The sequence below is a fragment of the Pelodiscus sinensis genome, unplaced genomic scaffold (genome assembly GCF_049634645.1).
Source record: "Pelodiscus sinensis isolate JC-2024 unplaced genomic scaffold, ASM4963464v1 ctg222, whole genome shotgun sequence".
Lineage (NCBI taxonomy): Eukaryota > Metazoa > Chordata > Testudines > Trionychidae > Pelodiscus > Pelodiscus sinensis.
Window position 1 is genome coordinate 12,704 of NW_027465836.1, and position 20,486 is coordinate 33,189.

At 55.1% G+C, this 20,486-nt stretch overlaps 3 long non-coding RNA genes across 7 annotated transcripts; all 3 read left to right on the plus strand.

The window, feature by feature from the left end:
- The first annotated feature begins 2,029 nt into the window (after positions 1-2,029).
- On the plus strand, positions 2,030-4,249 carry LOC142823557 (uncharacterized). The gene is made up of 3 exons (XR_012898742.1): positions 2,030-3,363; positions 3,540-3,658; positions 3,951-4,249. It is a non-coding gene; the product is annotated as an uncharacterized LOC142823557 (long non-coding RNA).
- Positions 4,250-4,398: 149 nt separating this feature from the next.
- LOC142823556 (uncharacterized) lies at positions 4,399-8,177 on the plus strand. 2 transcript variants are annotated; one of them, XR_012898741.1, is made up of 6 exons: positions 4,399-4,796; positions 5,089-5,639; positions 5,816-5,934; positions 6,227-6,777; positions 6,954-7,072; positions 7,365-8,177. It is a non-coding gene; the product is annotated as an uncharacterized LOC142823556 (long non-coding RNA). The 2 variants fall into 2 exon arrangements; XR_012898740.1 differs by lacking the exon at positions 4,399-4,796 and having other exon boundaries at positions 4,833-5,639.
- A 1,823-nt stretch (positions 8,178-10,000) lies between these two features.
- LOC142823558 (uncharacterized) lies at positions 10,001-16,258 on the plus strand. 4 transcript variants are annotated; one of them, XR_012898746.1, is made up of 5 exons: positions 10,001-10,486; positions 10,771-11,321; positions 11,498-11,616; positions 11,901-12,451; positions 12,628-16,258. It is a non-coding gene; the product is annotated as an uncharacterized LOC142823558 (long non-coding RNA). The 4 variants fall into 4 exon arrangements; XR_012898744.1 differs by having other exon boundaries at positions 10,001-10,191; positions 10,368-10,486; positions 10,771-11,616; XR_012898743.1 differs by having other exon boundaries at positions 10,771-11,616.
- Positions 16,259-20,486: the final 4,228 nt, after the last annotated feature.

Here is a 20,486-nt window from a genome sequence, read left to right on the forward strand (position 1 = left end):
AGCCTAACCTGCCCCCCCATTATCTGTGCTGCAGCCGAACCGGCACCTCCCTTCCCTCACTTCCCCAGTGCATTACAACACCCCCAAGCCAATCTTATCCCCCATGAGTGCCCTCGCTCGCTTCAACCATATTTTTATCCTTCGGGTCCCTCGCTTTCCTTCCTCTCCACAACGCCCAAACCAACATGTCCCCTCTAGCCCCTTTCTCCATTCATGGGGTCTATCGGTCCCCCATTTTGCTCCCTGCAACACCCCCAAGCTCACCCCGACCTGCGCCCTATTCCTGCCCATCCCCCGTACGTGGGACCTCTCACCTCCCTGTTGGCTTCCTTCCCAACCCACACACCCTCCTCGCACACCCCTGTCTCGCCAGGTCTGCGACCTTCCAGCCTCCCTTCTTCCTTCTTCCCAACCCACACACCCCTGTCTCGCCAGGCCTGGAACCTGTCAGCCTCTGTTATTCCTTCGTCCGCGCCCTCAAGTTGCACTCCTACCCCCTCAGTCCTCCTTCTTCCTAACACTGGCAGCCTGCCATATCCTTCCCTAATCTGCTCCCCGCACCGGTTCTCCCTCCATTCATGGGATCCCTTAAGCCCCAGCTCTCCCCACTTCCAATTATTGTTCCCCATGAACTTGCTGAGTTGACTTTGCCCGCCAACCAAGGGCCCTCAAACACTCCTCCATGCTATTCTTCAACTCTGGGGCCTCTAAATCCCCCAAACTGTCAGTGTCCCTGGGATCCTCAGACCTCTCCCCTCCACAGTGCAGCCCCCAATACCATGTATTCAAGACAGTCACACTTAGGGGCTGCGTCTAGACTGGCATGATTTTGTGAAATACTTTTAACGGAAAAGTTCTTCCGTTAAAAGTATTTCCGCAAAAGAGCGTCTAGATTGGCAGGGATGCTTTTGCACAAAAAGTGCTTTTGCGCAAGAAAGCTCCGATAGCCATTTTAGCCATCGGGGCTTTCTTGCAGAAAAAATGACGGTGCCTGTCTACACTGGCCTTGTTGTGCGAGTATTCCTGCGCAAGAGGGCTTATCCCTGAGCGGGAGCGTCAAAGTGTTTGCGCAAGAAGGACTGAATTCTTCCATTAGAATGTCAGTGCTCTTGCGCAAATTCAAGTGGCCAGTGTAGACAGCTGGGAAGTTTTTGCACAAGCGGCCGCTTTTGCGCAAAATCTTGCTAGTCTAGATGCGCCCACGTAGAGACCAAAATAGGAAATGAACTTCTCCACTGATCAGCCCCTTTGAGACTCTATTCTTCGCAGTGCTGCTGTCTCCATCCACAGGACATGGGCAGGTCTGCTGGGTGAACATCTCCACAGACATGGTCTTGGGAGCCTTCAAAAAAGTAGGGGACAACTAGCAGTCGGTTTCATCACAGGCCATGAGCTTCCTTTTGGGGACGAAGAATTCTGCTGGGTCTGCTCTGTAAGGAGACTATTTGGATGTGGGCTCAAAGCGCTCTTCTCCACTGGTATTTCTGCAGTGCCAGGGAGAGGCGGAGTGGGAGGGTGGAAGACAGCAGCATAATTTAGATGTGAGAAGAGGTTACGCGACATTACGGACTGAGATGCCAACGTATTCCCTTTTACGTTGTCAGGTGTACTGGTTTCCCTGGTACAGAGAGACTGAAAAGTAAGTTGCTTGGTTTGATTTCCCCCTTTGCTGGGTTGGGTAGCGAGCGATAGGAAGTCAACCCTCCCGGTGTCCTCCCGTCTGGGGACGGAACAGAAACGAGAACAGCGAGCTCTGGAGCTTGGTCGAAGCGAGGAGAGAACCGTGCGGCTGGGAGCGGAGCAGCCGTCACTGTCACGGAGATAAGTGTCAGGTCTGGAAATCTCTCGGCTTACGGCCCACTCGTCCCTAGGAAGGGAAGTCACGTTTGCTTAGACAGCGAGTCCGAGCGGAGGTTTCCGAGGTGCTTCCTTGGTGGTGGGAGAAACAGGGCTCCCGTTGGTCAGGGGTGCTGGTTTCTCTGGAACACGGTGTCCTTCTCAGCAGACGCTTGGCTCGAGGAGGAAGACGCAAGGTGGTAAGGTTTCTGGCTGCCTCTCATGTGTTTCTCTCTTGTTGCTCTCTCGTATTGGCCAATACGTCCTGTCTGTCTGTTTTTGTCTGTGTCTTTGTCCTTGCTCTGCTTCTGCCGTGTCCTTGTACAGCCCACTTGCAGGCATTCCAGGTGAGCATCTCCAAGGGTTAAGGGCTCCGGAGCCAACGGGAATCATGCAGGTACGCAAGGTAGAGCAAGGGAAAGTGGTGGTGCATCAGGGGTGACTGACTCAGTGTTCTTGTAGCGGTCCCGATAGAGAGGGGAGGGAGGGGCAAGGTCTAAAGGATAGAAGTCCCGCAGCCAGAGACCTTAGTGAGTGAGAGCTCACGCTGGGGTTTTTCTTCCGCGCTTGCAGACGAATCGGCGCGGGGCCGTGTCCGGAGAAGAGACCGTCCGAGATGGACTGGGGCTGCCTGGACGTGATTTTTGGGACACAGCAGGGGTTCTTAGCGTTCAGCCTTCCCATGGCTCTGCGTGAGTAGGAGATGGGTGCTTTGAAATCTTCAAGCGTCCTGGCAGTAGGTTTCTTCTGAGGCAGAAAGCTTCCTGCTGGGGCACGGAGCCTGGTGGCTTGGGGACTGGGGAAGGGGCAGTAGTCGGTTCAACAGAGCGTGGATAGAGATTCAAGGCCTCCTTTCTCTCCGTGTTTCTACAGTTGCAGCGGGAGGGGGTGGCTGCGGTGGGTTATAGGGGAGGAAAAGCGATGCCGCGGACTGAAGGGCTAAGTTTGTTTTTTCCCTCTTTGCTGGGTTCGGTAGCAAGCGATAAGAAGTCAGTCGTCCCGGTGTCCTCCCGTCTGGGGATGGAACGAAAAGGAGAACAGCGAGCTCGGGAGCTTGGTCGAAGCGAGGCGAGAACCGTCCGGCTGGGAGCGGAGCAGCCATCGCTGTCACGGAGATAAGTGTCGGGTCTGGAAATCTCTCGGCTTACGGCCCGCTCGGTTCTAGGAAGGGAAGTCACGTTTTCTGAGACAGCGAGTCCGAGCGGAGGTTTCCGAGGTGCTGCCTTGGTTGTGGGAGAAAGAGCTCTCCCGTTTGTCAGTGGTGCTGGTTTCTCTGGACCACAGTGTCCTTCTCAGCAGATGCTCGGCTCGAGGAGGGAGACGCAAGGTGGTAAGGTTTCTGGCTGCCTCTCGTGTGTTTCTCTCTTGTTGCTCTCTCGTATTGGCCAATACGTTCTGTCTGTCTGTTTCTGTCTGTGTGTCTGTCCTTGCTCTGCTTCTGCCGTGTCCTTCTACGGGACACTTGCAGGCATTCCAGGTGAGCATCTCCACGGGTTAAGGGCTCCGGAGCCAACGGGAATCATGCAGGTACACAAGGTAGAGCAAGGGAAAGTGGTGGTGCATCAGGGGTGACTGACTCAGTGTTCTTGTAGCGGTCCCGATAGAGAGGGGAGGGAGGAGCAAGGTCTAAAGGATAGAAGTCCCGCAGCCAGAGACCTTAGTGAGTGAGAGCTCACGCTGGGGTTTTTCTTCCGCACTTGCAGACGAATCGGCGCGGGGCCGTGTCCGGAGAAGAGACCGTCCGAGATGGACTGGAGCTGCCTGGACGTGATTTTTGGGACACAGGAGGGGTTCTCAGCGTTCGGCCTTCCCATGGCTCTGCGTGAGTAGGAGATGGGTGCTTTGAAATCTTCAAGCGTCCTGGCAGTAGGTTTCTTCTGAGGCAGAGAGCTTCCTGCTGGGGCACGGAGCCTGGTGGCTTGGGGACTGGGGAAGGGGCAGTAGTCGGTTCAACAGAGCGTGGATAGAGATTCAAGGCCTCCTTTCTCTCCGTGTTTCTACAGTTGCAGCGGGAGGGGGTGGCTGCGGTGGGCTATAGGGGAGGAAAAGCGATGCCGCGTCCTTGCGGACTGAAGGGCTACGTTTGTTTTTTCCCTCTTTGCTGGGTTCGGTAGCAAGCGATAAGAAGTCAGTCGTCCCGGTGTCCTCCCGTCTGGGGATGGAACGAAAAGGAGAACAGCGAGCTCGGGAGCTTGGTCGAAGCGAGGCGAGAACCGTCCGGCTGGGAGCGGAGCAGCCATCGCTGTCACGGAGATAAGTGTCGGGTCTGGAAATCTCTCGGCTTACGGCCCGCTCGGTTCTAGGAAGGGAAGTCACGTTTTCTGAGACAGCGAGTCCGAGCGGAGGTTTCCGAGGTGCTGCCTTGGTTGTGGGAGAAAGAGCTCTCCCGTTTGTCAGTGGTGCTGGTTTCTCTGGACCACGGTGTCCTTCTCAGCAGATGCTCGGCTCGAGGAGGGAGACGCAAGGTGGTAAGGTTTCTGGCTGCCTCTCGTGTGTTTCTCTCTTGTTGCTCTCTCGTATTGGCCAATACGTTCTGTCTGTCTGTTTCTGTCTGTGTCTCTGTCCTTGTTCTGCTTCTGCCGTGTCCTTCTACGGGACACTTGCAGGCATTCCAGGTGAGCATCTCCACGTGTTAAGGGCTCCGGAGCCAACGGGAATCATGCAGGTACGGAAGGTAGAGCAAGGGAAAGTGGTGGTGCATCAGGGGTGACTGATTCAGTGTTCTTGTAGCGGTCCCGATAGAGAGGGGACGGAGGGGCAAGGTCTAAAGGATAGAAGTCCCGCAGCCAGAGACCTTAGTGAGTGAGAGCTCACGCTGGGGTTTTTCTTCCGCGCTTGCAGACGAATCGGCGCGGGGCCGTGTCCGGAGAAGAGACCGTACGAGATGGACTGGGGCTGCCTGGACGTGATTTTTGGGACACAGCAGGGGTTCTTAGCGTTCGGCCTTCCCATGGCTCTGCGTGAGTAGGAGATGGGTGCTTTGAAATCTTCAAGCGTCCTGGCAGTAGGTTTCTTCTGAGGCAGAGAGCTTCCTGCTGGGGCACGGAGCCTGGTGGCTTGGGGACTGGGGAAGGGGCAGTAGTCGGTTCAACAGAGCGTGGATAGAGATTCAAGGCCTCCTTTCTCTCTGTGTTTCTACAGTTGCAGCGGGAGGGGGTGGCTGCGGTGGGCTATAGGGGAGGAAAAGCGATGCCGCGTCCTTGCGGACTGAAGGGCTAAGTTTGTTTTTTCCCTCTTTGCTGGGTTCGGTAGCAAGCGATAAGAAGTCAGTCGTCCCGGTGTCCTCCCGTCTGGGGATGGAACGAAAAGGAGAACAGCGAGCTCGGGAGCTTGGTCGAAGCGAGGCGAGAACCGTCCGGCTGGGAGCGGAGCAGCCATCGCTGTCACGGAGATAAGTGTCGGGTCTGGAAATCTCTCGGCTTACGGCCCGCTCGGTTCTAGGAAGGGAAGTCACGTTTTCTGAGACAGCGAGTCCGAGCGGAGGTTTCCGAGGTGCTGCCTTGGTTGTGGGAGAAAGAGCTCTCCCGTTTGTCAGTGGTGCTGGTTTCTCTGGACCACGGTGTCCTTCTCAGCAGACGCTCGGCTCGAGGAGGGAGACGCAAGGTGGTAAGGTTTCTGGCTGCCTCTCGTGTGTTTCTCTCTTGTTGCTCTCTCGTATTGGCCAATACGTTCTGTCTGTCTGTTTCTGTCTGTGTGTCTGTCCTTGCTCTGCTTCTGCCGTGTCCTTCTACGGGACACTTGCAGGCATTCCAGGTGAGCATCTCCACGGGTTAAGGGCTCCGGAGCCAACGGGAATCATGCAGGTACACAAGGTAGAGCAAGGGAAAGTGGTGGTGCATCAGGGGTGACTGACTCAGTGTTCTTGTAGCGGTCCCGATAGAGAGGGGAGGGAGGAGCAAGGTCTAAAGGATAGAAGTCCCGCAGCCAGAGACCTTAGTGAGTGAGAGCTCACGCTGGGGTTTTTCTTCCGCGCTTGCAGACGAATCGGCGCGGGGCCGTGTCCGGAGAAGAGACCGTCCGAGATGGACTGGAGCTGCCTGGACGTGATTTTTGGGACACAGTAGGGGTTCTCAGCGTTCGGCCTTCCCATGGCTCTGCGTGAGTAGGAGATGGGTGCTTTGAAATCTTCAAGCGTCCTGGCAGTAGGTTTCTTCTGAGGCAGAGAGCTTCCTGCTGGGGCACGGAGCCTGGTGGCTTGGGGACTGGGGAAGGGGCAGTAGTCGGTTCAACAGAGCGTGGATAGAGATTCAAGGCCTCCTTTCTCTCCGTGTTTCTACAGTTGCAGCGGGAGGGGGTGGCTGCGGTGGGCTATAGGGGAGGAAAAGCGATGCCGCGTCCTTGCGGACTGAAGGGCTAAGTTTGTTTTTTCCCTCTTTGCTGGGTTCGGTAGCAAGCGATAAGAAGTCAGTCGTCCCGGTGTCCTCCCGTCTGGGGATGGAACGAAAAGGAGAACAGCGAGCTCGGGAGCTTGGTCGAAGCGAGGCGAGAACCGTCCGGCTGGGAGCGGAGCAGCCATCGCTGTCACGGAGATAAGTGTCGGGTCTGGAAATCTCTCGGCTTACGGCCCGCTCGGTTCTAGGAAGGGAAGTCACGTTTTCTGAGACAGCGAGTCCGAGCGGAGGTTTCCGAGGTGCTGCCTTGGTTGTGGGAGAAAGAGCTCTCCCGTTTGTCAGTGGTGCTGGTCTCTCTGGACCACGGTGTCCTTCTCAGCAGACGCTCGGCTCGAGGAGGGAGACGCAAGGTGGTAAGGTTTCTGGCTGCCTCTCGTGTGTTTCTCTCTTGTTGCTCTCTCGTATTGGCCAATACGTTCTGTCTGTGTGTTTCTGTCTGTGTCTCTGTCCTTGCTCTGCTTCTGCCGTGTCCTTCTACGGGACACTTGCAGGCATTCCAGGTGAGCATCTCCACGGGTTAAGGGCTCCGGAGCCAACGGGAATCATGCAGGTACACAAGGTAGAGCAAGAGAAAGTGGTGGTGCTTCAGGGGTGACTGACTCAGTGTTCTTGTAGCGGTCCCGATAGAGAGGGGAGGGAGGGGCAAGGTCTAAAGGATAGAAGTCCCGCAGCCAGAGACCTTAGTGAGTGAGAGCTCACGCTGGGGTTTTTCTTCCGCACTTGCAGACGAATCGGCGCGGGGCCGTGTCCGGAGAAGAGACCGTCCGAGATGGACTGGAGCTGCCTGGACGTGATTTTTGGGACACAGGAGGGGTTCTCAGCGTTCGGCCTTCCCATGGCTCTGCGTGAGTAGGAGATGGGTGCTTTGAAATCTTCAAGCGTCCTGGCAGTAGGTTTCTTCTGAGGCAGAGAGCTTCCTGCTGGGGCACGGAGCCTGGTGGCTTGGGGACTGGGGAAGGGGCAGTAGTCGGTTCAACAGAGCGTGGATAGAGATTCAAGGCCTCCTTTCTCTCCGTGTTTCTACAGTTGCAGCGGGAGGGGGTGGCTGCGGTGGGCTATAGGGGAGGAAAAGCGATGCCGCGTCCTTGCGGACTGAAGGGCTAAGTTTGTTTTTTCCCTCTTTGCTGGGTTCGGTAGCAAGCGATAAGAAGTCAGTCGTCCCGGTGTCCTCCCGTCTGGGGATGGAACGAAAAGGAGAACAGCGAGCTCGGGAGCTTGGTCGAAGCGAGGCGAGAACCGTCCGGCTGGGAGCGGAGCAGCCATCGCTGTCACGGAGATAAGTGTCGGGTCTGGAAATCTCTCGGCTTACGGCCCGCTCGGTTCTAGGAAGGGAAGTCACGTTTTCTGAGACAGCGAGTCCGAGCGGAGGTTTCCGAGGTGCTGCCTTGGTTGTGGGAGAAAGAGCTCTCCCGTTTGTCAGTGGTGCTGGTTTCTCTGGACCACGGTGTCCTTCTCAGCAGATGCTCGGCTCGAAGAGGGAGACGCAAGGTGGTAAGGTTTCTGGCTGCCTCTCGTGTGTTTCTCTCTTGTTGCTCTCTCGTATTGGCCAATACGTTCTGTCTGTCTGTTTCTGTCTGTGTCTCTGTCCTTGTTCTGCTTCTGCCGTGTCCTTCTACGGGACACTTGCAGGCATTCCAGGTGAGCATCTCCACGGGTTAAGGGCTCCGGAGCCAACGGGAATCATGCAGGTACGCAAGGTAGAGCAAGGGAAAGTGGTGGTGCATCAGGGGTGACTGACTCAGTGTTCTTGTAGCGGTCCCGATAGAGAGGGGAGGGAGGGGCAAGGTCTAAAGGATAGAAGTCCCGCAGCCAGAGACCTTAGTGAGTGAGAGCTCACGCTGGGGTTTTTCTTCCGCGCTTGCAGACGAATCGGCGCGGGGCCGTGTCCGGAGAAGAGACCGTACGAGATGGACTGGGGCTGCCTGGACGTGATTTTTGGGACACAGGAGGGGTTCTTAGCGTTCGGCCTTCCCATGGCTCTGGGTGAGTAGGAGATGGGTGCTTTGAAATCTTCAAGCGTCCTGGCAGTAGGTTTCTTCTGAGGCAGAGAGCTTCCTGCTGGGGCATGGAGCCTGGTGGCTTGGGGACTGGGGAAGGGGCAGTAGTCGGTTCAACAGAGCGTGGATAGAGATTCAAGGCCTCCTTTCTCTCCGTGTTTCTACAGTTGCAGCGGGAGGGGGTGGCTGCGGTGGGTTATAGGGGAGTAAAAGCGATGCCGCGTCCTTGCGGACTGAAAGGCTACGTTTGTTTTTTCCCTCTTTGCTGGGTTCGGTAGCAAGCGATAAGAAGTCAGTCGTCCCGGTGTCCTCCCGTCTGGGGATGGAACGAAAAGGAGAACAGCGAGCTCGGGAGCTTGGTCGAAGCGAGGCGAGAACCGTCCGGCTGGGAGCGGAGCAGCCATCGCTGTCACGGAGATAAGTGTCGGGTCTGGAAAGCTCTCGGCTTACGGCCCGCTCGGTTCTAGGAAGGGAAGTCACGTTTTCTGAGACAGCGAGTCCGAGCGGAGGTTTCCGAGGTGCTGCCTTGGTTGTGGGAGAAAGAGGTCTCCCGTTTGTCAGTGGTGCTGGTTTCTCTGGACCACGGTGTCCTTCTCAGCAGACGCTCGGCTCGAGGAGGGAGACGCAAGGTGGTAAGGTTTCTGGCTGCCTCTCGTGTGTTTCTCTCTTGTTGCTCTCTCGTATTGGCCAATACGTTCTGTCTGTCTGTTTCTGTCTGTGTCTCTGTCCTTGCTCTGCTTCTGCCGTGTCCTTCTACGGGACACTTGCAGGCATTCCAGGTGAGCATCTCCACGGGTTAAGGGCTCCGGAGCCAACGGGAATCATGCAGATACGCAAGGTAGAGCAAGAGAAAGTGGTGGTGCATCAGGGGTGACTGACTCAGTGTTCTTGTAGCGGTCCCGATAGAGAGTGGAGGGAGGGGCAAGGTCTAAAGGATAGAAGTCCCGCAGCCAGAGACCTTAGTGAGTGAGAGCTCACGCTGGGGTTTTTCTTCCGCGCTTGCAGACGAATCGGCGCGGGGCCGTGTCCGGAGAAGAGACCGTACGAGATGGACTGGGGCTGCCTGGACGTGATTTTTGGGACACAGGAGGGGTTCTTAGCGTTCGGCCTTCCCATGGCTCTGCGTGAGTAGGAGATGGGTGCTTTGAAATCTTCAAGCGTCCTGGCAGTAGGTTTCTTCTGAGGCAGAGAGCTTCCTGCTGGGGCACGGAGCCTGGTGGCTTGGGGACTGGGGAACGGGCAGTAGTCGGTTCAACAGAGCGTGGATAGAGATTCAAGGCCTCCTTTCTCTCTGTGTTTCTACAGTTGCAGCGGGAGGGGGTGGCTGCGGTGGGCTATAGGGGAGGAAAAGCGATGCCGCGTCCTTGCGGACTGAAGGGCTAAGTTTGTTTTTTCCCTCTTTGCTGGGTTCGGTAGCAAGCGATAAGAAGTCAGTCGTCCCGGTGTCCTCCCGTCTGGGGATGGAACGAAAAGGAGAACAGCGAGCTCGGGAGCTTGGTCGAAGCGAGGCGAGAACCGTCCGGCTGGGAGCGGAGCAGCCATCGCTGTCACGGAGATAAGTGTCGGGTCTGGAAAGCTCTCGGCTTACAGCCCGCTCAGTTCTAGGAAGGGAAGTCACGTTTTCTGAGACAGCGAGTCCGAGCGGAGGTTTCCGAGATGCTGCCTTGGTTGTGGGAGAAAGAGCTCTCCCGTTTGTCAGTGGTGCTGGTTTCTCTGGACCACGGTGTCCTTCTCAGCAGACGCTCGGCTCGAGGAGGGAGACGCAAGTTGGTAAGGTTTCTGGCTGCCTCTCGTGTGTTTCTCTCTTGTTGCTCTCTCATATTGGCCAATACGTTCTGTCTGTCTGTTTCTGTCTGTGTCTCTGTCCTTGCTCTGCTTCTGCCGTGTCCTTCTACGGGACACTTGCAGGCATTCCAGGTGAGCATCTCCACGGGTTAAGGGCTCCGGAGCCAACGGGAATCATGCAGGTACACAAGGTAGAGCAAGGGAAAGTGGTGGTGCATCAGGGGTGACTGACTCAGTGTTCTTGTAGCGGTCCCGATAGAGAGGGGAGGGAGGGGCAAGGTCTAAAGGATAGAAGTCCCGCAGCCAGAGACCTTAGTGAGTGAGAGCTCACGCTGGGGTTTTTCTTCCGCACTTGCAGACGAATCGGCGCGGGGCCGTGTCCGGAGAAGAGACCGTCCGAGATGGACTGGAGCTGCCTGGACGTGATTTTTGGGACACAGGAGGGGTTCTCAGCGTTCGGCCTTCCCATGGCTCTGCGTGAGTAGGAGATGGGTGCTTTGAAATCTTCAAGCGTCCTGGCAGTAGGTTTCTTCTGAGGCAGAGAGCTTCCTGCTGGGGCACGGAGCCTGGTGGCTTGGGGACTGGGGAAGGGGCAGTAGTCGGTTCAACAGAGCGTGGATAGAGATTCAAGGCCTCCTTTCTCTCCGTGTTTCTACAGTTGCAGCGGGAGGGGGTGGCTGCGGTGGGTTATAGGGGAGGAAAAGCGATGCCGCGGACTGAAGGGCTACGTTTGTTTTTTCCCTCTTTGCTGGGTTCGGTAGCAAGCGATAAGAAGTCAGTCGTCCCGGTGTCCTCCCGTCTGGGGATGGAACGAAAAGGAGAACAGCAAGCTCGGGAGCTTGGTCGAAGCGAGGCGAGAACCGTCCGGCTGGGAGCGGAGCAGCCATCGCTGTCACGGAGATAAGTGTCGGGTCTGGAAATCTCTCGGCTTACGGCCCGCTCGGTTCTAGGAAGGGAAGTCACGTTTTCTGAGACAGCGAGTCCGAGCGGAGGTTTCCGAGGTGCTGCCTTGGTTGTGGGAGAAAGAGCTCTCCCGTTTGTCAGTGGTGCTGGTTTCTCTGGACCACGGTGTCCTTCTCAGCAGATGCTCGGCTCGAGGAGGGAGACGCAAGGTGGTAAGGTTTCTGGCTGCCTCTCGTGTGTTTCTCTCTTGTTGCTCTCTCGTATTGGCCAATACGTTCTGTCTGTCTGTTTCTGTCTGTGTCTCTGTCCTTGCTCTGCTTCTGCCGTGTCCTTCTATGGGACACTTGCAGGCATTCCAGGTGAGCATCTCCACGGGTTAAGGGCTCCGGAGCCAACGGGAATCATGCAGGTACGCAAGGTAGAGCAAGGGAAAGTGGTGGTGCATCAGGGGTGACTGACTCAGTGTTCTTGTAGCGGTCCCGATAGAGAGGGGAGGGAGGGGCAAGGTCTAAAGGATAGAAGTCCCGCAGCCAGAGACCTTAGTGAGTGAGAGCTCACGCTGGGGTTTTTCTTCCGCGCTTGCAGACGAATCGGCGCGGGGCCGTGTCCGGAGAAGAGACCGTCCGAGATGGACTGGAGCTGCCTGGACGTGATTTTTGGGACACAGGAGGGGTTCTCAGCGTTCGGCCTTCCCATGGCTCTGCGTGAGTACGAGATGGGTGCTTTGAAATCTTCAAGCGTCCTGGCAGTAGGTTTCTTCTGAGGCAGAGAACTTCCTGCTGGGGCACGGAGCCTGGTGGCTTGGGGACTGGGGAAGGGGCAGTAGTCGGTTCAACAGAGCGTGGATAGAGATTCAAGGCCTCCTTTCTCTCCGTGTTTCTACAGTTGCAGCGGGAGGGGGTGGCTGCGGTGCGTTATAGGGGAGGAAAAGCGATGCCGCGGACTGAAGGGCTACGTTTGTTTTTTCCCTCTTTGCTGGGTTCGGTAGCAAGCGATAAGAAGTCAGTCGTCCCGGTGTCCTCCCGTCTGGGGATGGAACGAAAAGGAGAACAGCAAGCTCGGGAGCTTGGTCGAAGCGAGGCGAGAACCGTCCGGCTGGGAGCGGAGCAGCCATCGCTGTCACGGAGATAAGTGTCGGGTCTGGAAATCTCTCGGCTTACGGCCCGCTCGGTTCTAGGAAGGGAAGTCACGTTTTCTGAGACAGCGAGTCCGAGCGGAGGTTTCCGAGGTGCTGCCTTGGTTGTGGGAGAAAGAGGTCTCCCGTTTGTCAGTGGTGCTGGTTTCTCTGGACCACGGTGTCCTTCTCAGCAGACGCTCGGCTCGAGGAGGGAGACGCAAGGTGGTAAGGTTTCTGGCTGCCTCTCGTGTGTTTCTCTCTTGTTGCTCTCCCGTATTGGCCAATACGTTCTGTCTGTCTGTTTCTGTCTGTGTCTCTGTCCTTGCTCTGCTTCTGCCGTGTCCTTCTACGGGACACTTGCAGGCATTCCAGGTGAGCATCTCCACGGGTTAAGGGCTCCGGAGCCAACGGGAATCATGCAGGTACACAAGGTAGAGCAAGGGAAAGTGGTGGTGCATCAGGGGTGACTGACTCAGTGTTCTTGTAGCGGTCCCGATAGAGAGGGGAGGGAGGGGCAAGGTCTAAAGGATAGAAGTCCCGCAGCCAGAGACCTTAATGAGTGAGAGCTCACGCTGGGGTTTTTCTTCCGCGCTTGCAGACGAATCGGCGCGGGGCCGTGTCCGGAGAAGAGACCGTCCGAGATGGACTGGAGCTGCCTGGACGTGATTTTTGGGACACAGCAGGGGTTCTTAGCGTTCGGCCTTCCCATGGCTCTGCGTGAGTAGGAGATGGGTGCTTTGAAATCTTCAAGCGTCCTGGCAGTAGGTTTCTTCTGAGGCAGAGAGCTTCCTGCTGGGGCACGGAGCCTGGTGGCTTGGGGACTGGGGAAGGGGCAGTAGGCGGTTCAACAGAGCGTGGATAGAGATTCAAGGCCTCCTTTCTCCCGCGTTTCAGTAGTGGCAGCGGGAGGGGGTGGCCGATGGTGGGAGGCTGTGGCGCGATGGTGGGAGAAGAAGCGATGCCGCGTCCTTGCGGACTGAAACGCTAAGTTGTTTGTTTGTTTGTTCATTCCCCCTCTGCTGTGTTCGGTAGTGAGCGATAAGAAGTCAACCCTCCTGGTGTCCTCCCGTCTGGGGAGGGAACGGAAACAAGAACAGCGAGGTCAGGAGCTTGGTCGAAGCGAGGCGAGAACCGTCCGGCTGGGAGCGGAGCAGCCATCACTGACACGGAGATAAGTGTCGGGTCTGGAAATCTCTCGGCTTACGGCCCACTCGGGTCTAGGAAGGGAAGTCACGTTTGCTGAGACAGCGAGTCCGAGCGGAGGTTCCACTCCCGCAGTACATTTCAACATCCCCCTCACACAAGCTGCACCCCCACCAGTGCTCTTCCCTAGCCCATACCCCCTATTCCTGGTGTCCCTCAGTTTCCCTTCTTCTCTCCACAGACTCAGAGCAATGTGCAACCCCAGAGCATCCCTCCCTTCACGGGGCCCATCAGCCCCTCTTTTTCCTCCCTAGAACACTCCCCCATCCCGCAGTCTATCCCTATCCCTACCTTTCCCCCGTCTATAGGACCCTTAAACCCCGTTTCTTTCCTTCCCAACCCACAGTCCCTCCCCCCACACTCGCATCCCGCCTGCCATGTGACCCCCATCACTACCTTGCCCCCAGGCCTCCTTCCACACGTAAGGACTCCCTCAACCACTCTCCTCTTCCTCCTCAACAAGCCCCCATCCCAAGCCATCCCACACTCCAGACCCTTCCAATCCATGCTCCCATCCATTGGGTCCCACCCCCCTTCTCTTCCTTTCTACACCCACATCCCATAGCAACCTGCACTCCTAACGCTGCCCTTCCTCCATCCATGCCTACACCCATACACGTTATGCGTGCTTTACTTTGTTTTGATAAACAACAGCAATCTCTCAACTGTAAAAGCTAGATTTTAATTAAACAAATGTAGTTTGTGTAATTTCTAACAGCAGGAGGGGAGCGGGAGAAGTTGTGCGTATGTTACTCCTCATTGAGGGGATGGGCAAACGTATGAGCTTGCATTGTAGTGATTTCTCTCTTGCGTCAGATAATATTATTTTGGGTGTACTTTCCGGAGGGGAACTGCAATTGAGTGCTGGACGATTTTCTAGCTAAGCCTTACGGTATAGAGCTGTTTGCAGACTCTGTGTTTCTACACTTGGTGCTTCCCAAGCTGTGTGGGCTCCCAGAGGCCAGAGAGCCTAAGTCAGCAAAACAGGGAGAGGCAGCCAAGGGTAGTGGAGCAAGTAGTCTCAGTGAAATCCCAGCACATCCGGTGGCATCCCAGAAGGAGGACCAAACCCATCAGAAGCTGGGCCTTTGAAAAAAGGTCTCTCCATGTACTGGGTAAGCTTGGAGGCCTCTCAAGGCGTACCTGCTCCCGGCAATGCACTTACTGCGTTACAGAAATGCTAACAGTGACACTCGGTGAATGGGATGTTAGCGTATAGTCGTGTATACGATTAACTGATAAGCCTGGGCTTATCGGTTAATCCTGACAACTACACACGCTTCCCTCCCCCTTGCTGTCTCTAATACAGAGTCAGCAAGGGCTGGGGGGAGGTGAGAGTCTGTGCGCGTGGGGAGCTGGCTTTTAAGTCATCGCCCCAGAAGCACCAGATCCCGCGGAGCTACGTGCTCCGTATCCATGGGTGCACTTCTGATACTGATAAGAACATAAGAATGGCTATACTGGGTCAGACCAAAGGGCCATCTAGCCCAGTAGCCTGTCTGCCAACAGTGGCCAGTGCCAGGTGCCCCAGAGGGGGTGGACCGAAGACAGTGATCAAGCAATTTGTCTCCTGCCATCCTTCTCCAGCCTCTGACAAACAGAGGCCAGGGGCACCATTTCTTCCTTCCCCCAGGCTAATAGCCTTTTATGGACCTAACCTCCATGAATTTATCTAGTTGTTTTTTAAACTCTGTTATAGTCCTAGCCTTCACAGCATCCTCTGGCAAGGAGTTCCACAGGTTGACTGTGCGCTGTGTGAAGACCTTTCTTGTATTAGGTTTAAGCCTGCTACCCATTAATTTCATTTGGTGTCCTCTAGTTCTTATATTATGGGAACAAGTAAAGAACTTTTCTATATTCACCCTCTCCACACCACTCATGATTTTATAGACCTCTGTCATATCCCCCTCAGTCTCCTCTTTTCTAAGCTGAAAAGTCCCAGTCTCTTTAGCCTCTCTTCATATGGGACCTGCTCCAAACCCCTAATCATTGTAGTTGCCCTTTTCTGAACCCTTTCCAAGGCCAAAATATCTTTTTTGAGGTGAGGAGACCACATCTGTACACAGTACTGAAGATATGGCGTACCATAGTTTTATACTTCCCCTTCTCCTCCTTCCCCTGGCTTCCCCCTTCCAGCTCCCTCCTCCCAGGTTTCCACCTCCCCTCTCTCTTCCCCTCTCCCACCACCTTTTACCAGTCTCCCCAGAGGTTAATCCCCACCCCTCAGTTTTCAAAAATAAAAACTCTCTTTATTTAACAACACACGTGTCATTTATTTTTTACATCAGGAAGGGGGCTAGGGAAGGGTAAGTGGAAGGAGGTTAGGGAGGAATGGGGCATGAGCCCCCGATGGGGAGGACTGGGGTGGCTCTGCGGGCTCCTCGGGGTGGAAGCTCTCCTGCAGGGCCTCCTGGATCCTGACAGCCTCCCAATTGATCCCCTTGGATGGCAGCCTGCGGCAAGTGCAGCCGGGCTGATGGCCAAGTGCTTTGATGTGCCGAGTGTGGGCACTCCAAGACAGGACTGCTTTGCTGTCCCTTATCGAGGTAGACAAGCAAGCGGGGAACCCTGAGAACTGTCTGTCCGGGGTGGGGGTCGGGTTCCTTTAAGCACAGCCCTCGGCTAGACGGAGGCAGCAGCTCCACACTCTAAGTCCTAACCTGATGCCCTGCAGGCACTGGTTCTGGCCAGCCTTAACTTCGGTTCAGGGTCCACTCAATGTGGATACGCTATTTCCAATTAGCAAAATGCTAATTCGAATTAGTTTTTAGGTCTAGATGCACTAATTCGAATTAGCTTAGGGTATGTCTACACTGCAGCACTAATTTGAACTAAGGGTGTGTCTACACTGTACCATTTTTCTGGAATAAGGGACATTATTCTGGCAGAACAACAGTAGCATCCACACAGCAATTGCATTATTTCAAAAGAAAATGGAAACAATTGAAACAATGGAGGGCTTATTCCTCATGGAATGAGGTTTATCAGTGTCGGAAAAACTTGTTTGATCAAGAGCGTGTTGGGCTGGGGGCTGTTAAGGACCCCCTCACCCACCCTCCTCTTCCTCCCTATGTGTTGAAAGATGACTGGGGAGAAGGTAGGGTGAGGGTTGAGGTGAGCTGGGAAGGTGGCTCTGACGGACCGGGCCAGGTCTTGGTACAGCTGAGGGCGTCCGCTCAGGGCGAATTGCTCAAAACTCGGGGCTCCTTACAGCCCCAGACTGGAAGCCTTTCCCAAATAGGCCATACACCGGTCACACTGAGTGCTTTAGCTGCCAATCTGGCCAGCCAGAAGCCTCAGGAGCAAAACCCCTCAGACACCCCAGCTCTCCCTGTGCCACAATTAGCCCCGGGCCTGCACACAGGTGAGGGGGTTGTAGAACCCAATCTCACCTTCCCCGCACGGGTCTTTCCGGTCCCAAAGAACCAGCCACAAATCCCCGGTCAGTTTACACTTTGGATCTTACCCACAAGATCACGCAGGGCCAATCCTTTAGAATCTAAAATCTAAAGGTTTATTAATAGAAGAAAGAAAAGCATGGATTGATATTTTGGGATTCTTGGGTCTATGGAAATAGCCAAACATTACAGCTACAATGTAATGCTTGGCTATGTTCACACTGGGGAATTATTTCAAATAAGGTATTTTGGGGGTTAAAGTATTTGAAAATATTTTTCAAAATAGTGTGTTCCCACAACAGGGAAGCATCAACATTTGTGAGAGGTAGGCTCCCTTAGTAAGGACATGCTACTTTGTAATGGGGAAATGCTAAAACAAGTGTGTAGTGTAGACATACTTTATGCTATTCTGAAATTGAGTCATTCTATTTCAGAATACAAGGCTTCTCAGATATTTTGGCTGGTTTTAATTACTCTGAGGCAGGCTTCCCTAAAGTGGCTGTGCTACCTTGACTTAGAGCCCCAGGAAACACTAGAGCGTAATTACTTTAATGGCCCTAGGAAGGAGCTATTTGTAAATAGCAACAGTGGAGCACACACAATATTGCTATTTAAAAAGAGCAATTTCTACAATGGCATTATTCTGGAACAATAAACTCTCATGTCACAAAAAATAAGAAGCCTGTTATTCTGAAATACATCACTTTAGAAAAGTGATAACGTGAGCATGCACAAGGCAAGCCCGTTATTTCGAACGTCTTAGAGAGGTGCGGTTAGTTACTCCCCAGTGCTTCCCGGGACTCCATTGGGAGTGACTGCGGGGAGTACGTACTTTGTAAGGCTTGTGCTGTGGAACATTTCCATTGAAATACCATTTCCTGTGTGACATGGATTCAGTGTCTGTGCTCAGAGGGTCTTAGTTCGGAATGGGGCATTTCTACCCTAAGAACAATCTTTTTTATTTGGAAATAACGGCCCTTAGCAGAGCAACAGTGCCGCTCGGTAGTCACCGGCGGTAATGCACGTGTAATTCCGTAGCGCCCCCACAGTGCCGCTCGGTGGTCATTGCGGGTAATGCACGTGTAATTCCGTAGCGCCCCCACAGTGCCGCTCGGTGGTCATTGCGGGTAATGCACGTGTAATTCCGTAGCGCCTCCACAGTGCCGCTCGGTGGTCATTGTGGGTAATGCACGTGTAATTCCGAAGCGCCTCCACAGTGCCGCTCGGTGGTCATTGCCGGTAATGCACGTGTAATTCCGTAGCGCCTCCACAGTGCCGCTCGGTGGTCATTGCGGGTAATGCACGTTTAATTCCATCGCCCCCAGCTGCTGTCCCTCCTCCGCACCCCACGTGGCCCCAGTCTTGCCCTTTTACAGCAGGCAAAGTAAGAAGCTCGTTATTTCCAGGCTCCGCGCAGCCCTCTCCCCTCCTGCCCATGGCCCCCTCATCCCGCACACCAGGCTCTGCGCAGCCCTCTCCCCTCCTGCCCCCGGCCCCCTCATCCCACACACCAGGCTCCGCGCAGCCCTCTCCCCTCCTGCCCCCGGCCCCCTCATCCCGCACTCCAGGCTCCGCGCAGCCCTCTCCCCTCCTGCCCACGGCCCCCTCATCCCACACTCCAGGCTCCGCGCAGCCCTCTCCCCTCCTGCCCCCGGCCCCCTCATCCCACACTCCAGGCTCCGCGCAGCCCTCTCCCCTCCTGCCCACGGCCCCCTCATCCCGCACTCCAGGCTCCGCGCAGCCCTCTCCCCTCCTGCCCACGGTCCCCTCATCCCACACTCCAGGCTCCGCGCAGCCCCCTCCCCTCCTGCTTCCTCACCCCAGCCTGCACCCCGTCCATATTCTTATCCCGGGGCCCTTCCTCTCCCCAGCCTGCACCCCCCCCGTCCATATTCTTATCCCGGGGCCCTTCCTCTCCCCAGCCTGCACTCCCCCGTCCATATTCTTATCCCGGGGCCCTTCCTCTCCCCAGCCTGCACCCCCATTCATGGGAGCCATCAGTCCACCTTTTCCCTGCACCACATTCAGTAAAGTGTCTGATCAGGGTATGAGAGCAGCCCTGAGCCTTTGTCTCCACTCAGCAGGTTGCACCACACAGGATATGTGGATGGTCCTGGGCTTTGTACAGCACTCCAGACTGACCCCGGGCACGGCTTCTGGGTCCTAGCCCTTTGCTGTCACTCCTGCCCGAGGGCTTTGCTGGCTCCAGACTGGGTAACAGCTGGGAAACTGGCTGGGCAGGGGGCTAATGACAGGGAGCAGAAGTCTTCCCAATCAGCATTGAGACTTGATGGGAGGCTGAGAGGTCACAGCAGATGTCCTAAAGGATGGGCCAGCTCACCATCTGAGGGGATCAGTCTCCGAGCAATTCCAGCCCTGCCTCTTTGGGAGAGCCTCCCACAAAGCCATAAGGCGGGGTCTCTGAGGTTGCCCCCACCTTGCACCTCTGTCCCGTGTGTCTGATGTCAGGATCTCTCTACGAGGTCACCGCCTCCCCATCGCCTTTCCCCAATAGACTGAGATTCTACAACAGGCCTTTGAGATGTCATCGCCCCCCCCACCCCAACCGTCTCCTGCAAGGATGGCGTTCTGCCCCTAGTCCGCCCCTGCCCCTCGGGACACACTGACTGATAAGAATACAGTACTCTCAGATAGACATGGAAAGGGGTAACGGGTTAATGAGCGCTGGAGCAATTCCACCCACAGGATCCTGCTCAACCTTAACTTAGTGATTTCTATGCCTAGAGCTCAGGTGGATCAGACAGAACAGGCTCCAAACCTCTCTGCGGCTCTTACCTTCTGAACAGGTAACATCAACTCCGTGGGTAGGGAAGGAGAAAACTCTGACGAGATTCCTCCTCGTGCTCCCATAATTAATCCTAATTCTTTCTCCGCCCTCGACGAGAGACCTTGAGAAGGAGCCTTGCTGCTGCAAAGCCATTAGAATCTCTGAGCTTGTCCCTGCCTTGCACCTCTCTTCTGATTGGCTGATGTCAGGTTAGGGTCTCTCTGTGAGGTCACCACCGACCTATCACTATCTCCCAGTAGGCTGAGATCCTGCAACAGGCCTTTGTGATGTCACTACCCCCCTTCCATCCCCTGCCACGCTGGTTTCCTGGCGCTGGTGAGCCTCTTTGGATGTGTGAGTGGGATGATGAAGGGCAGTGGTCTCCAACCTTTTTACACCCAAGATCACTTTTTAAATGACAGAAGAAGCCAAGATCTACCGTCTTGCCCCTTCCTTGAAGCCTTGCCCTCTCTATTCTCCTCCTCTCCATCACTTGCTATCCCCAACCCTTATACTGCTGCTTTTTTTTTTTTTCAATTCTTCTGTAGGAAGAGGTTTTTCCAACACTTGGCCTGTCTAGACTGGACCAAATGTCAGAAAAAACCCTTCTTTTGGAAGCTCCCTTATTCCTCGTGGAAAGAGGAATATAGGGGTGACCAAAAGAGCATGTTTGCTCTTCCACTAAAAAAAGCAGAAGAACAAATGCATCCCTGGATGCAGAAGAGTTTTTCTGGGATATTTCCAGAATCCTGAAAAACTCCTGGGCTGTGTCTAGACTGGCAAGTTTTTCCGCAAAATCATCTGCTTTTGCGGAAAAACTTGCCAGCTGTCTCCACTGGCTGCTTGAATTTCCGCAAGAACACTGACGATGTCATGTAAGATCGTCAGTGTCCTTGCGGAAATACTGTGCTGCTCCCGTTCGGGCAAACGCCCTCTTGCACAAATCATTTGCGCAAGAGGGCCAGTGTAGACAGCACAGTACTGTTTTGCGCAAAAAAGCCCCGATGGCTAAGATGGCGATTGGGGCTTTTTTGCGCAAAACCACGTCTAGATTGGCCACGGACACTT